Source organism: Sorex fumeus, unplaced genomic scaffold (genome assembly GCF_029834395.1).
Source record: "Sorex fumeus unplaced genomic scaffold, SorFum_2.1 ptg000044l, whole genome shotgun sequence".
Classification (NCBI taxonomy): domain Eukaryota; kingdom Metazoa; phylum Chordata; class Mammalia; order Eulipotyphla; family Soricidae; genus Sorex; species Sorex fumeus.
This window is the reverse complement of record NW_026606101.1, coordinates 39,791,448-39,805,591: the sequence shown is the minus strand read 5'-3', so window position 1 is coordinate 39,805,591 and position 14,144 is coordinate 39,791,448. Positions and strand designations below refer to the sequence as shown.

General features: G+C 42.0%; 1 protein-coding gene across 1 annotated transcript in view; it reads right to left on the bottom strand.

The window, feature by feature from the left end:
• CFAP61 (cilia and flagella associated protein 61) overlaps nucleotides 1-14,144 on the bottom strand; it is a 402,292-nt gene that overhangs the window by 19,386 nt on the left and 368,762 nt on the right. The window lies entirely within an intron of this gene.

Here is a 14,144-nt window from a genome sequence, read left to right as displayed (position 1 = left end):
AAGACTTATAAAGAACCGTGTCTCCTTTATCTGCCCTCGTTTGAGAAAAACAGATTGCAGAATTAACTGAACTGCTGCATAAACAAATTAAATTTGGGTAGACAGTAACACAAATGCTGTTCATCATTAAGGTTTCTGGATTAATAATGACCAGAAAAACAGGCCACCTCGGTGTTGAGCATGGTCTTCTTACGATTGCTCTGATGCTTAATTGAATCTCGTTGATCTCGTTGAGGAGAGTAGGTCATGTGGTGTTTACTTTGCTTTCTACTTTTCCCCTGGAAACTGTTTGAATGAATGTTTTCATACACGAAGACTAATATGGTCACCCTTGATTTACATATGATGCTAAAAGTTTAATGCAGTCTTAGAACAAAGAAGAACATTGATTGGAATGAGCCACTTAATGTCTTTGGAGTAAGACTCATGACTGTGTACCTATTTCAAGTCAGATAGACTTCCCTGTCTCCAAACTGCCATGTTGAGGCTTCTAAGTGAAACAGAAACATCTTGATTCCTCTTAATTGACTTGGAAAGAACAACATGCTTTTTGCTCTTTACCAATGATTAGGAGAGAAACAGGAAGTCCATCTTCTAACAGCTACAAAGATACCACATTATAGTTTTCTGTCTTAAGACTCCTGACAGCCAATCCTAAATTTCAAATAAATGGTCAGTTTAGCTTAATTCTGCCCCTGCAGTTTGATCCTTTAAAATGCTCCCATTTCCTCTCCCTGGTTCTTTCCTCACATTTCTATGTGGTGTGCTATCCCCTCTCCTCAGGTATTTATACACCTTGGGCTTCCCCTTTGGTTGTGGCCCCAAATCGTGACTTCTACTCTTGGACAAATATTTTCATGATCATTTTATCATTTCCAGGTTGACATCAACTATGTGGACTTTATTCTCCTTGGGATGGATATAGGTCTGTTGTAAATGTTGGTGGATAGCACATGTGCATTGTGCCATCTGTGATGAGCCCTTTCTGTTTTCTGAGATGTAAAGTTTATTCTGAGGGCAGGAGGCAATGAGATTAAAGACCATGGAGGCAGCATCTGTCAGTTCCTTTCTCCTAGCCCCTTGACCAGAATATGATCTAATTTCAAGAGTTAATGATATAATTTTTGCTCAAACTATTCATTCACTAATAGTAATTCTATACCTATCACCCTTCTGGGTATTTGGTTAATGGCAGGAACCCAAAAGACAAACATTTCTGCCACACATAGATGGAGCTTCTACTCCGATGATCAGCACAACGTAGTTGAGAGTGGGAACTGCTTAGGAGAAAACATGTCAGACAAGGATTGGGTTGGTTGGGGAAAGAAACTCCCACACTTAACATAAGTAAATATCTGAGGAAAGGGGATAGCACACCACATAGAAATGTGAGGAAAGACCCTTCTTGACTGAGGGAACAGCAGGATCAAATCCCCTGTGCCAGAGTCCAGGTAAAAACGTGCTCTGTCTGTTCAGGGAGGTGGATGGACAAGGCAAAGAGATGGGTGGGAAGAAATGTTGAGGAAAGAGTTGGGTAAGAAGGAGGCAGAAGGTAGGAGGGATTCAGATCTGTTGTGTAGTTGTACCTTTGCCATCCAGTAGCACACACAGGCGTCCAATTTAGGTTGAATGAATGAACAGAGCATTCAAGGAGGGAAAGAACATTGCACTGCATACTTTCTCTGTGAACTGGTCCTGGTTGGTTGTTCAGTTGTATAGAAAAAAATTCCGTTCAATAAATATGTGAAAAATATTGCATAATGCTCCAAGATGCCTTCTGAAAAAGGGAACTGAACTGGGGACCTTGGCAATGCAATACCTGGGTAGCCAGGGTTTAAGAGTGAGCACAAGTGGTGAAGGATGGCAAAGTACTGATAACCTCTGGGGTTACTCAAGACCCACAAATTGGCACGAACCAAGTCAAGTTAATGGAAATGCTTGCTGGGTTTTGGACAACAGCTTGATAAATTCTTGAGCAAAGACATTGTTGAAAATTTAACTGGCACAAGAGAAATCTCCACTGAGGGTCTTGACGTTCTTGGACCACATTGTCAATAATGCCAGACACTGGAACACAGCTCTGCCAGGATGGCTCCTGCTATTTAAATGCAATCAGCTTGAGCAAATCGATGAACAACGGGAGGACAGTGACCCAGTGACAGTCACCCAGCATCCAGAAAAGCTCCAGGGTATGGTAGACATGTAAATCTTGACACTATCATTATCACTAACTTAGAAATCAACAGAACTTTTCTTTTTTTTGGCCAATGTCTTTCCTCAGTCGCAGAGATCTCTGCATGTTTGTTTCTATGGTACTATCAATAGTTCCCGCTCTCTTATTTTCAGGGATCTACAACACATCCTTCTTGACAGTGTAACATCTCTCCCTTGTATTTGCTCTCATCCCAACATCTGGTTGCTGCTCCAGTTGTCTTCCTCACCAGCACTGTCACAATGTACCCTTTTGTGTTGCCTATCAGGCTTCAGAGTTCAGAGGAAGCCTCTTGTCCTCCAGATCGTACTGCTGCCCACCAAATGCTCTGCCCACTCCAGCCCCTTCTGACTCCTCAACATCCACTGCTAAATGGGAAAGCAAGTGACCCTCTGTTCCTTGACAATATAGCTGCTAAGCTTGTCTATGGATTCCTGGGAGGGGCCAGGAGAAGGTGATTGAGGAAGTCTATATTTTTGCAAAAGCTTCCTTTTTGCTGGTTTGAAACTTTCATATCAATACCTAGCAGTGGCATGTGGAGTTTTGTTGACTTCTATCCTCATCATTATGTGTTGCATGGTTTGCAGACCTAGTAGCCAAGGGAAAGGAGAATTTTAGTTTGGGAAGTCCTCACCCAGAAGATGACAATCTCTATGGCAAACTGTTTGCTACTGATAGTCCTGGAATTCATGTGTTGCACTCAATTCTCTTTAAGGAAGAGAAAGCGGTTTCTAGAGCCTGAGTTGGATTTTCTTTCTCTCTGTAGAGTTCTTGGCAGCGACTGAAGCACTGTGATAATGAGAAAGACTCCCTTGCAACCAAATCAACAGGCTGACTTCTGAGGACTTGTCAATTTTATTTGCAACCACTTATGTAGAGAAATAAACTCTCATGCATGGATGAGCTGGTTCATCACCAATAGGAGGCTCGCAGTGTCACATGAGAAGAGTTCTCACACATTTGTTTGCAACATCAGATTGCTCACAGACCACCTCACACATCAATTTGTCGACGAGCAATGCCCTCTGTCAGGGGTGAAACAGGAAAGAAAGACATGTTTGTCCTTGACACAGGGTAGTCTCTGATTCCTACTGTATTCTTATCAGAACACATTTAAGATGGACTGGGTTTCAACAAGGAAATGACTGGCAAATAAACTGTAGTTTCCAAGATCTCCTTGGTCACTAGTTAAAGGATTTAGTCATGATCATGAGGGAGTGATTAATTGCAGCATCTCCAAAGTTAGATGAAGGAATGGTATTTTTGTTTTGTCTTGTTTAGGGATCTCACCTGACAGTGCTCAGGGATTACTCCTGACTCTGTGCTCAGGGATCATTCCCGGTGGGATCAGAGAAACATACAGGGTGACAAAGATCCTAGGTCAGCCACATACAAGACAAACTATCACTCCAGCTCCAAGAATGGTTATTTTGTAGAGTGAAGGTTATATCGGCGATATTTTAATAGTGAGGAAAAGGTATCAATTTCTCTGAGGAGCACACACAAATAATGGTACCCCAGAATTTACCCAGTGAAAAATTGTGCTTTTCAAGTTTCCCCTCAGATTTTGCAAAACCTTGTTTGTTTAGCATAATTCGTAAACAGTTCCTGATAATCTTGGAACCATCACTCTAAAGACTGTGTCCATTTCCTCTGTTATATTCCTGCTATGGTCCCCAGTCAGTCACTGCTCAGCCCCCAAGGATCCCTACCAGTAAAAAGTTAACTCCCACAATCCCCAAGATCTTGTTTACTTCCGGCAAATTCTCTTCAAATCAATAGATTTTATTTCCAGACAAATCTAGTTGTACAGAAATATCAAAAAACTACACGGAATTCCCATGTCTCTCTCTTTATTATTAAGACCTTGCATGAGTGAAACATATTCATTACAAGTGATCAATATCAACACATTATTATTATTAGCTAAAGTCCACAGTTTACACTAAGGTTCCTGTTTTGAATTGTCCATTTTATGGATTTTTGACAAATGTATATCATATATACACCATTATTGTATACAAAAGAGATTCATCACCCTAAAAATCCCCAGTACTCCGGCTTACAGTAGTACTTTACCCTCCTACCCAGAAGATGATACTTAAAGAAAATTGACTATTAGTGAAATGGGGCAATTTCAATTTTCTAACATATTTTTATAACACAATTTTCACTATTCCACCCAGAAAGAGAATCATATTCATCCAATACAACATATTCTGCATCTCAGGCTTATCAGCAAGCAGCCCCTCATTCCAATCGATGTGTGGCTTGAAGGCTTAGTTTGCTAAGGTTCTGGATTTAGGACTATCTTTGGATGAAATATATCTGAGATTCTATTTTCTTCTTGTTGCATTGGTTGTTGCAATGTTTGGGTTGCACTTGTGATACACGAGGGCCACTCAATTATCTGCGTTGTGCTGGAAAGTCACACATGCTTGGGATCACACAAGCTCCCTGCTGCCAGGCAGTGTTGGGTCTCAAACTCACAGTGGTGTCAGGGAGTCCCTGTGGTGTCAGGGTACCTGGTTCAGCTCAGTAGTGATAGGCATATGCCCCAACAATTGTGCTACCTCCCATGCATTGAGTGTCCTTCTTTACAAATTTTGGACATACAAGAGCATCTGCGGTGAGCAAAGATACCTCCATAGCCAAACCATCAAGTTTCTAAGTATATTATTTAATATTAGGCCACCTTACTTTCATTTAAGAAAAAAATAATGAAACGCACTTGCATTGTTTATCCTTTTCAATACTGTATGGGAACAACCCCGTCATCAACCTTAGTGGCAAGAGGCATCGAGCTGAGCTTTTCTACCCCAACCACTTTATCTACCTGAAACCTGAAGTTCAACAAAGCTGTAGTCAGCCCCTTTCTATATGAGAACAGTGAGCAGGGTTAGGGAGCTCTGGCCTGGGGAAGAGCACAGAGGTGTGAGTCAGGGCACACTCAGAGTCTGTGTTAGCTCAGACCTCCCCATGCCAGGCTGTACTCTCACCATCTGCTGTTTCCTTTGCTGCTCTTTGCCTAAGATTCCCTCCTGCCCATCCACACTGGCCTTCCCTCCTAACAAACATAGCACAGTGGATGTAGTCCAAAGTCTTTCCATACCCTTTCCCAGGTCAGCACCATTTCAGATGCCCTGCAACACTTAATCCCTATGTAAACCTTTTCCTTGACATGAACACTAGCTTGACTGTATAGTTTTCACTATGTAGGGAATGCCCAACTTGCAGGAACCCCCACTACTGGGGCATGTCTCATTCTCTCCCATACTGAACCCCCTGAGTCTCCACAGGAGCTGAAACTAGCGCTTGGGAGAAAAAGAGAATAGATGGAGCCTCAGATTTCACAGAGATTTGGAGCTGAAGACGGGGCAGGCATAGTTGCTCTCCCTAGGAAGGGGTTTTGTAACCACTGCAGAGAGCTCTGACTGGTGGCACTTCCCCCTGTCATTTGAAAAAGAGTGCTAGCCTTCATTATCAAAAGTGGAAGCTTCTGAAATTCAGTTTGAAGTGGACCAAAATATTGAGTCAAGTGAACATGATGTCCTTTTGATTGGAAGATACTTGCTTCACAGTGCTCAGGTATGGTCCCTTTGGCACAGCAGAATGACTCTGGCATTTCAGTTTTGTTTCCCTTGTCTAGACAAAAGAGGTGATTATCTGGAATCTTCACCAAGGTCAGCCAATGCGATGGTTGGTCAGTATCAGTGACAAACTCTGGGGAAGTTGATTTCTCCATGAATTTAATCGACTTGATCACTTGACATTCCATTACTCACTAATTTGCTTGAGCGGGCACCAGTAACATCTCCATTTGTCCTTGTCGTGTGCTAGTGTAGCCCAGCTCCAGGAACACAAAGAGCCTCATGGGCAGACACGCGATCTTTTGACATCCTGTGGAATCCAGTCGGTAACGGCTCTAGTCCAGTGGTTGTCTCTAAATCGCATTACATGTCCAGCCCATCTGATTTTTGATGCCTTGGCAAACGAGACAGCATCCCTGATTCTTGATCGTCAGAGGTTGGAACTCCGGATTCTTTCTCTCACTTAAGTGAAGCATGATACTCCAAGCATAGCTCTTTTGATTCCTCTTTGGGAGACCTGAATAGCGTTCTCATCCTGTTTTCATAGGGCCCAGGTTTCTGAGGCTAATGTTAATGCAGGAAGAACAGTGGAATCGAAGAGATGTGCCAGGAGCAGTCCAACCTTTCCACACTCATGGTTGAAATCAGCCAGCATTTGTGACACTTGGCTAATGTTTGGTGTAATTAGAACGATGTCATCAGCAAAGTGGAGGTGGTGTAGTTTCCGACTGTCTATCTTCACTCCTATTCCTTCCCATTCCAGTTGTCACATGATGTTCTTGATGGTGGCACTGAAGAGTTTCGGTGAAATGGTATCAGTCTGCTGAACCACTCTCTTGACATTGATGATCACTTCTTTGTAGAATTGTGAGATCCTGGTAGTGAATCTGTAATACAGGTAACGGAGGATCCTGATGTATTGAATTTGAACGCCCTGTTTGTCTAGGGCTTTGATGACCACTTCAGTCTCAACAGAATGAAAGGCCTTCTTTGAAAAATAGTAAATACAATGGGTCTTATTCCTCATGAGTATAATACATTTGAAAAAATATTGACTTCTTTCCCTACTTGTATTCAAAAAGAGAAGACAAACATGAATATATAACTAACATAGACCAGATAACCAAGAAATCTTCAAGGCAGGAGGTCAGGTGAGAACATGAGACAAGGGCTAGGGAGATGGGTCAAAGGACTAGTATGCAGCTTATTTACATGCACCAACCCAGCACTCCATATGGTTCCCCGAGCACCACTGGAAGGAATTCCTGAGTGCAGAGCTAGGAGAAACCCCTGAGTATTTCTGAGTGTGGCCCAAACCTACCAACCAACCAACCAACCAAACAAACAAACAAATAAACAAACAGAAAAAAGAGAATGTTTATTTTTAGAGAGACTTGGGGCTCAAACAGAAGACATTACCATCACCATGGCTACTGATGACTGGCTCCATCTATCTGGAAGGATTTAAATTCTCCATCACTTCTGCAAATAGTGCTCTTTTCTCAGAAACCCTGGGAAATGTTGACTCATGGAACTGAGTTAACCATTTCCGGTCAATATGGTCCAATCATTAAACAATTGATCAGATGTCTCCAGGGCTCATCCCCCTCTGCTTAATTTTTTAGGCAGTTTTATTGACAAAATCATATAAATTGAGGGGATCTAAGAAGCTTAACCACTGGCCACATGAAGACTGAGGAAAGCAAATAGATCATCAAGACACAATGGGAAAAAATGGCACTCACTGGTCTCAGAAAAATGATCAAGATGTGTGAGGAAAAAGAAAAGTGGGTAGCATTTCAAGTCCAGAGTCTCAACTCCAAGGCCAGAGACCTTCTGACAGAGCAAAAGGAAAGGAGGGCTGGAGAGGAACAAATAGTACCCTACGGTTCAATGAAAATCACAAACTATTTAGGAAAAAGGAGTTGGATAAGTGGAGGAGGAAGCACCCCTAAGCTTAGTTTTAGACACATGCAGAAGCTCCACAACCTCCACTCATTCCCGTGCTCCGCTTTGCTTGAGCAGGAAAAGCATCTTAGACCTGCTTCTTCTCCTAATGGGGAGCTGCAACTTGTCTGCAACAATGGTGCTGTGCTTCTGTCTGGTCCTTTCTCACTCAGATGGTATCTGAGCCTGATGACGAGGACCAACAATTCCCTTCCAACAATGTTGACTCGAAATTATACTCAATCTGACTCAGTCTGTGGTGGTGTGGGCAGGTAGGAATGGGCAGTCCATGTTTCTCTTGTTTGAATTTGCTATACAGAAGGCAGAAAGTAAAGGTCATGGCATTGAATCAAGGTTGCCAACAGAATCCCCCAAGAGCCAGGTTTGACCTATGCATGTGCTTGCTTTGGCATGATCAATGACAGCAAATAAGCTCTCCGGCTTTCTTATATGTTAGCAGTCAGCTCCAGTGGTGCCTGGCTGGAACTGCTCACCTATGTGGGTCACGGGGCATTTGGGTGTACTAAGAGTGGGTAAGAAGTTTGAGTGAGATGGAAGCAGGTTTGTAAATGTGCTCTTGGTAGGCACAGTGTCTCGTGTTCCATCCACACACTGATGTGTATGCTAAGAACACTATACACTGATATTCTTTTTGATGTGTGCAAGTCTGTTTGGTGTGAGGTTATATCTTATTGTTGTTTTGTTTATTTGGGTATGGGGGCCACACCCAGTGGTGTTTAGGGGTTACTTCTGGCTCTGCACTCCGGGCTCACTCCTGGCAGACTTGGAGAATCAGATGGGATGCCGGGGATTCCAGGTCACCTGTGTGCACTGGTTTTTCTTTTTTTTTTTTCAATTTCTCAATTCATTTTAAAAATTTTATTTTCCCCTTACACTTTATATGAACACTGTGGTTTACAAAGTTGTTCATGATTATTTGTTACAGACATTCAATATACCAACACCAATTCCACCACCATTGCACCTTCCCACCACCATTATCTCCAATTTTCCCAACCACCCCTTAAGCCTGCCCCCATCTCAGATCATCAATAATTTATTTTATATTGCTGTTATAATTTTCTAGAAGAATGAACAAAGATTTTTTTTTCCTCAGAAGAACGTTAGTGAATACTGTTGTATCTTACCATGGAGCTATTAAGCACTTGTATAAAGGCTGGAGCGATAGCACAGCGGGTAGGGCGTTCGCCTTACAAGCGGCCAACATGGCCGACCTGAGTTCGATTCCTCCGCCCCTCTCGGAGAGCCCGGCAAGCTACCGAGAGTATTCGATAAGCCAGACACAGTAACAACAAAGCACTTGTATAAGAGAATACTAAGATGTTGTTACAGGTTAAGCCTTCCTTCCGTGTTGATATTTTCTTAATCGATATTGGTTGCCTTCTACATTACATCCCATCCAATTTGGTGTGCTACTCCAGGTTAATCAGTGTTGTAGCATTTGAGGTGTTGCTCCAGGAAGTCCAAAATTTGTAATGGGGTGGTACAGCTGGAGTTTAATTTTTAACTGGGTGGTGGATTTGGGGCATGTGCATGACTGCCAGGGCTTCTGGACATACAGGGAAATGGGGGAGGTAGTCCATCCCTGACTGTGTGAAAGCTGTGTGTAAGGGCAAAACTGAAGTCATGACAGGCGGCAGAAATTAGCAAAATCAGCTAGGCCTCAGGTTCAGTTCCTGGAACTGAAACAGTCTCGGTTTCCCAGCAAGGAAATAATGTACAACTAGCCAACCTGAACCCACCTGGGAAAGTTCCTGGGCCCAGCAATTGATCTCAATCAATCAATCACTATGGCCCCAGTCAAAATGCCCCAGAAATTGTCTTTTGTTAACCCTAAAAGAATGAGTAGCTTATGTAACCATGAACTGTTACTGGTAACTCTTGTTTAACTATTGCCTGATCACTATTACTCTAGACACTTGCCAAGACACTTTTGTTTGGTAACTAGGTAAGATTTTTTTTGAAACAATAAGGCATGTACTGCTAATGTAATCAAACCCTATATAAACTGCTTGCTGCCTGAATTCGGGGTCATTATCAATAGACCACTCTGTGGGTGTGATAGTTGACCCCAGTATGCTGGAATAAAACTCCTCTTGCTTTTGCATGATCGAATTAAGTGATTCTGTCAGTCTCGCCGCTTGGGAACCCATAGTCCCGGGCACTTAACAGCTGGAGATTTCTGTCACAAAACCTGCATACCTGAGTTTTTCAACAGATTAATTTCTGTGTGAGACTAGTCCTGAGCAGTGGAGTCTGGCTGGGGTATGGCAGCAACTGTGGAGTGTGGAAAGTTTGGGCTGCTTGGTCGGGCCAGGCCCTGTTCCTGGCGACTCAGCCTTGTGCAGGATGCAGAGGCATCTCTGCCTCCTTATTGTTGTTTTGATTTATATTTCTCTGGTGCTTAGTAGTACAGAGCAGTATTTCATATACCTTTCTCCTTTGAGGAAGTTTCCATTTGTCAGGTTTGCCCATTTTTTGATGGGGTTGGATTTTTTTTTTCTTGTAAAGTTCCACCTGTCTTTATATATCTTGGATATTGACCCTGGAGGAAGAGGGAGTGCTAAGAGGAGGTACAGTACATGATTCCCTATCAGCAACAGTATTGCAAACCACAGAGCTTAAAAGCGTGGGGGATATAAGGAAAAAGTGCCTGAAATAGAGGCAGGCTGAGGGTGGGGGAAGGAAATTGAGGACATTGGTAGAGGGACGGACAATGGTGAAGAGAGAGGTGTTGGGACATTGCCTGCTTGGAACTCAATCATAATAACCTTGTAACTTTGTGATTCATGGTGATTCAATTGAAGAAGAAAAGAACACATATGTGGAATCCTGCTGTCCTCTCTTCTATTCGCTTTAACAGGACCTTGAGGTATTTCAAAACCCTCTTCATTCCTAATGCTTGCCTCCCCTGTTTCCCTACACTCTACTGTCTCAATCTCCCAGCCTTTCCATAGTCTCAACAAAGTTACTTCCTTTCCTTGTTAATTTTCCACGAGAACTTTTCTCCTTTCTCTGTCCTAAATGTCTTCTAGAGATTCTGAATTCAATGGTTGCAAATGGCAAGGATGGGGAGGAGCTCGGGGATCATTCTTTGCCATGAATCAATTATAGCTACTATGTGCCAGACACTTATCTAGGCCCCGAGAGTACCACAATGAAGATATGGGCCAATTCCAAACATGCTCAGACAAGAAAATGGACATGTCAGAGAAAATTACAGTTAGACAGACAGCGGGGTTGCAGGAAGGGGGTGCCTGGGAAGGTTCCGCAATTGAACTGTGGACTGTCTGACATTCGGTACTCTTTCCATAGTCTGCCTTTTTAGCATTAGATGTTTGTGAAATTTCAGTAACTTGGGAACTCAAGGCTGGTTTTGTTTTATGAACATTATGGATCACTTTTAAATTTAAAATCTTAATCGCCCTGTCTTTTCAAACAGACTGAAAAGGGGCTGGAGAGATAGTACAGTGGGTAGGGCACTTGCCTTGTGTGCTGCAACACAAGTTTGATCCCCAGAACCCCTTACATTCCCCTGAGTTCTGCCAGGGGTGATTCCTAAGCACAGAACCAGTAGAAAGCCCTGAGTATGGCTGAGTGTGTCCCGAAAACCAATGAAATAAAATAAAAATAAATAGAAAAGACTACAATAACTACACCTTTCTTGTCTTCAGGAATAATATCATGTAATTACCAATTTATTGAATCTTTTCCTAACTTTACTAAAATTATTTTATAATTAATAAGTAAGCTGTGTGGCTCCTGAGGATCTCCTGGGATGCTCACAACACTCAGGACTCTAATGACTTGATGGTGGATTCTCTAATTCTCTAATGGCTTGATGGTAGAGATGTAGTATTCATTTGGGGATAAGCTCGCAGACATTCTACTAAATAGTTTCTGTGCTCTATCTCACACCATCATAATCCCAGCCTCTTAGGATGCCTTGCCAGCCCATTTTAAAGATGAAGAAATATATTTAGGGAGGTTAAATCACTTGTCTAAGTTCTTTGGTCTGGACTTAGCCACAATTCTACATGCCTTGAAAGCTTATGTTATGAGCAACAGCTCAACCAAATCTCAGTTCTGAATACTTATTCCTGAGTCTTCCTAGAAAGGTTCTGAACCACTCTTAGATTTTGTTTTGTTTTTGCTATCACTTGCATTATATTACGTTTTATTTCAAGGACAGAAAATTTCAAAATAATTGTCACCTAAAATATCTAGAAACACTTTTACATATAAAGAAGGTCAAGGTGGGATGTCATGATTAGCATGACAGCTTCACAGACATTAGATCACAGTGCTCATTCCTTGGCCTCAGAGTAGAGTATGGCTGCTGTGCTTTAATCACACACATGTGCTTAGATGAACAAGGGGAAAGGAGGGACCTTCTCTCAGGGAGAATTTCTAGAGTCTCACATAGCATTTCTTTCAGCTAATATCGTATGACTAAAGATTGCTCATATGGTTTCCTGGGCTGCAGGGGAGACAAGAAATTATTCTTTTATTTTAGGAACAATGCAACATTTTACAAATCAGGATTCTGTTTCTAAAGAAGAGAAATGAATGTTGAATTTGCTATTATGTGCAACAGACTTGGTGTATTCACTTTTAACAGAAAACTTTTTTAAGTTTATAAAAATTGAAAGAATGTATTAATGTTTTCAGAACTGTGTACTCTCTATCACTATATTCAAACCTCTCTCAGAAGTAAACATTTCAGAAAGTACACATGCAAAAAAATCAAAAGAAAGCTAGTTGAGAACTGGAATATTATCTATCACTTTACATTTAAACCTATCCCTGAAGCCAACATTTTGTGAAAATACACACACACAGAATATTTTCTATCTGTGACCGTCATGTTCAGCCTTCTGGAGGAGCCCTGCCTGGTGTCCTCAGAAGACTCTGTGTCCCATCTGGTCTCAGTTGGTTTCCATGCCCGGGAGGGCAGGAAGTATACAGCCAGGCTGCATTCTTGTCATTTTCTTCTGCCCATGAGAGAAAGTGAATTTGTGCCTTCCAATACCATTTTCAAATATAAGAAAAAGATGGAAAAATAAGTATTTCCATTTAGTCTCTGGTTTGGTAATGAAACAACATATCATGGTATTTCAGGGATACCATGTAGTACAGGAGCAGCCATGGCCTGTGATAATGTGTGTCCACCACCACCACCACCACCAACAACAACAACAACAACACCCTGAGGTGAGGACTGAAAGAGAATGTGAGCAGTTTCAGTCATGAGTTTTCCAGAATCTGGATCTAAGAAATGGAGTGATCTAAGTCAGAAAGGTAAATTCACTGATGGAGGGGTTTGTGTTGAATAATTGTATGCATAAAACACAACAATCAGTAACTTTTTGTAAATTATGGCTGTTTAATAATAATTTTTTTAAAAAAGTTTTAACCCCTGGGGCTGGAGCAATAACACAGCAGATAGGGCATTTGCCTTGCACGCGACCAATCCATAGTTCATTTCCCAGCATTCCATATGGTCCCCTGAGCACCCCCAGGAGTAATTCCGGAATGCAGAGCCAGGAGTAACTCTTGCGCATCGCTGGGTGTGACCCGAAAAGAAAAAAAAGTTTTAACCCTTGTACTATCCCTTCCAGTCCAAAAAAAATGTTAGTTCAATGATTTTGGAAGCAAATCTAACTAGTGATTTGAGAATCAGTTATAACTGTTACCTGATGAAGATGTAGGTAATAGCAAACTAAGTTTTTATCTAAATAGAATTCAACTATGCTTTTAGTGTTCCGTGTAGAACTAGCCCCAAAAGATTAAATAGTTACAGCTAAAAAGTGAAAAATAAAAGAAACCCAACAAACAGAAAAAAACCCAAATTTTATAATGCTACACTTGCTCTAAAACCAAAAATTAAAGCTTTGACAGAGGCAGTCGTCTCTGGATTATGGATGTGACCTTTAGACACTGACATTTCTTTGTACTGGAAGGTATAGTATGGGATTAAAACATCTGCCTTGCACACAGTCAACCCTGGTTTATATCTGGGCACTACATGGTCCCCAGAACACTATAGGAGTGACCTCTGAGTACAGAACCAGAGTAGCACCACTGGGTATTAGGTCCACTCCTTAATATCATATCTTCTCAAAATTTGGAGTGACTTTTGGTACACTGGGATTGAGACCCTCCTGAATGAATCTCTATGTTCTAAGTAGAAATGCTGATGTGGAGATCCATGACTAAATATCCGAGGAGATGCAAGCCAAGATGCTAAAACTCATGGGTGCACTGATCTCCTGGATGAAAAATCTGGGTGCCATCGGGATACTGAGTGGGACAAGTCTCTGCCTTGCAAAAGCACCTGCAGCTGCGCCCACGCCATACAGCTGCTGCCATGC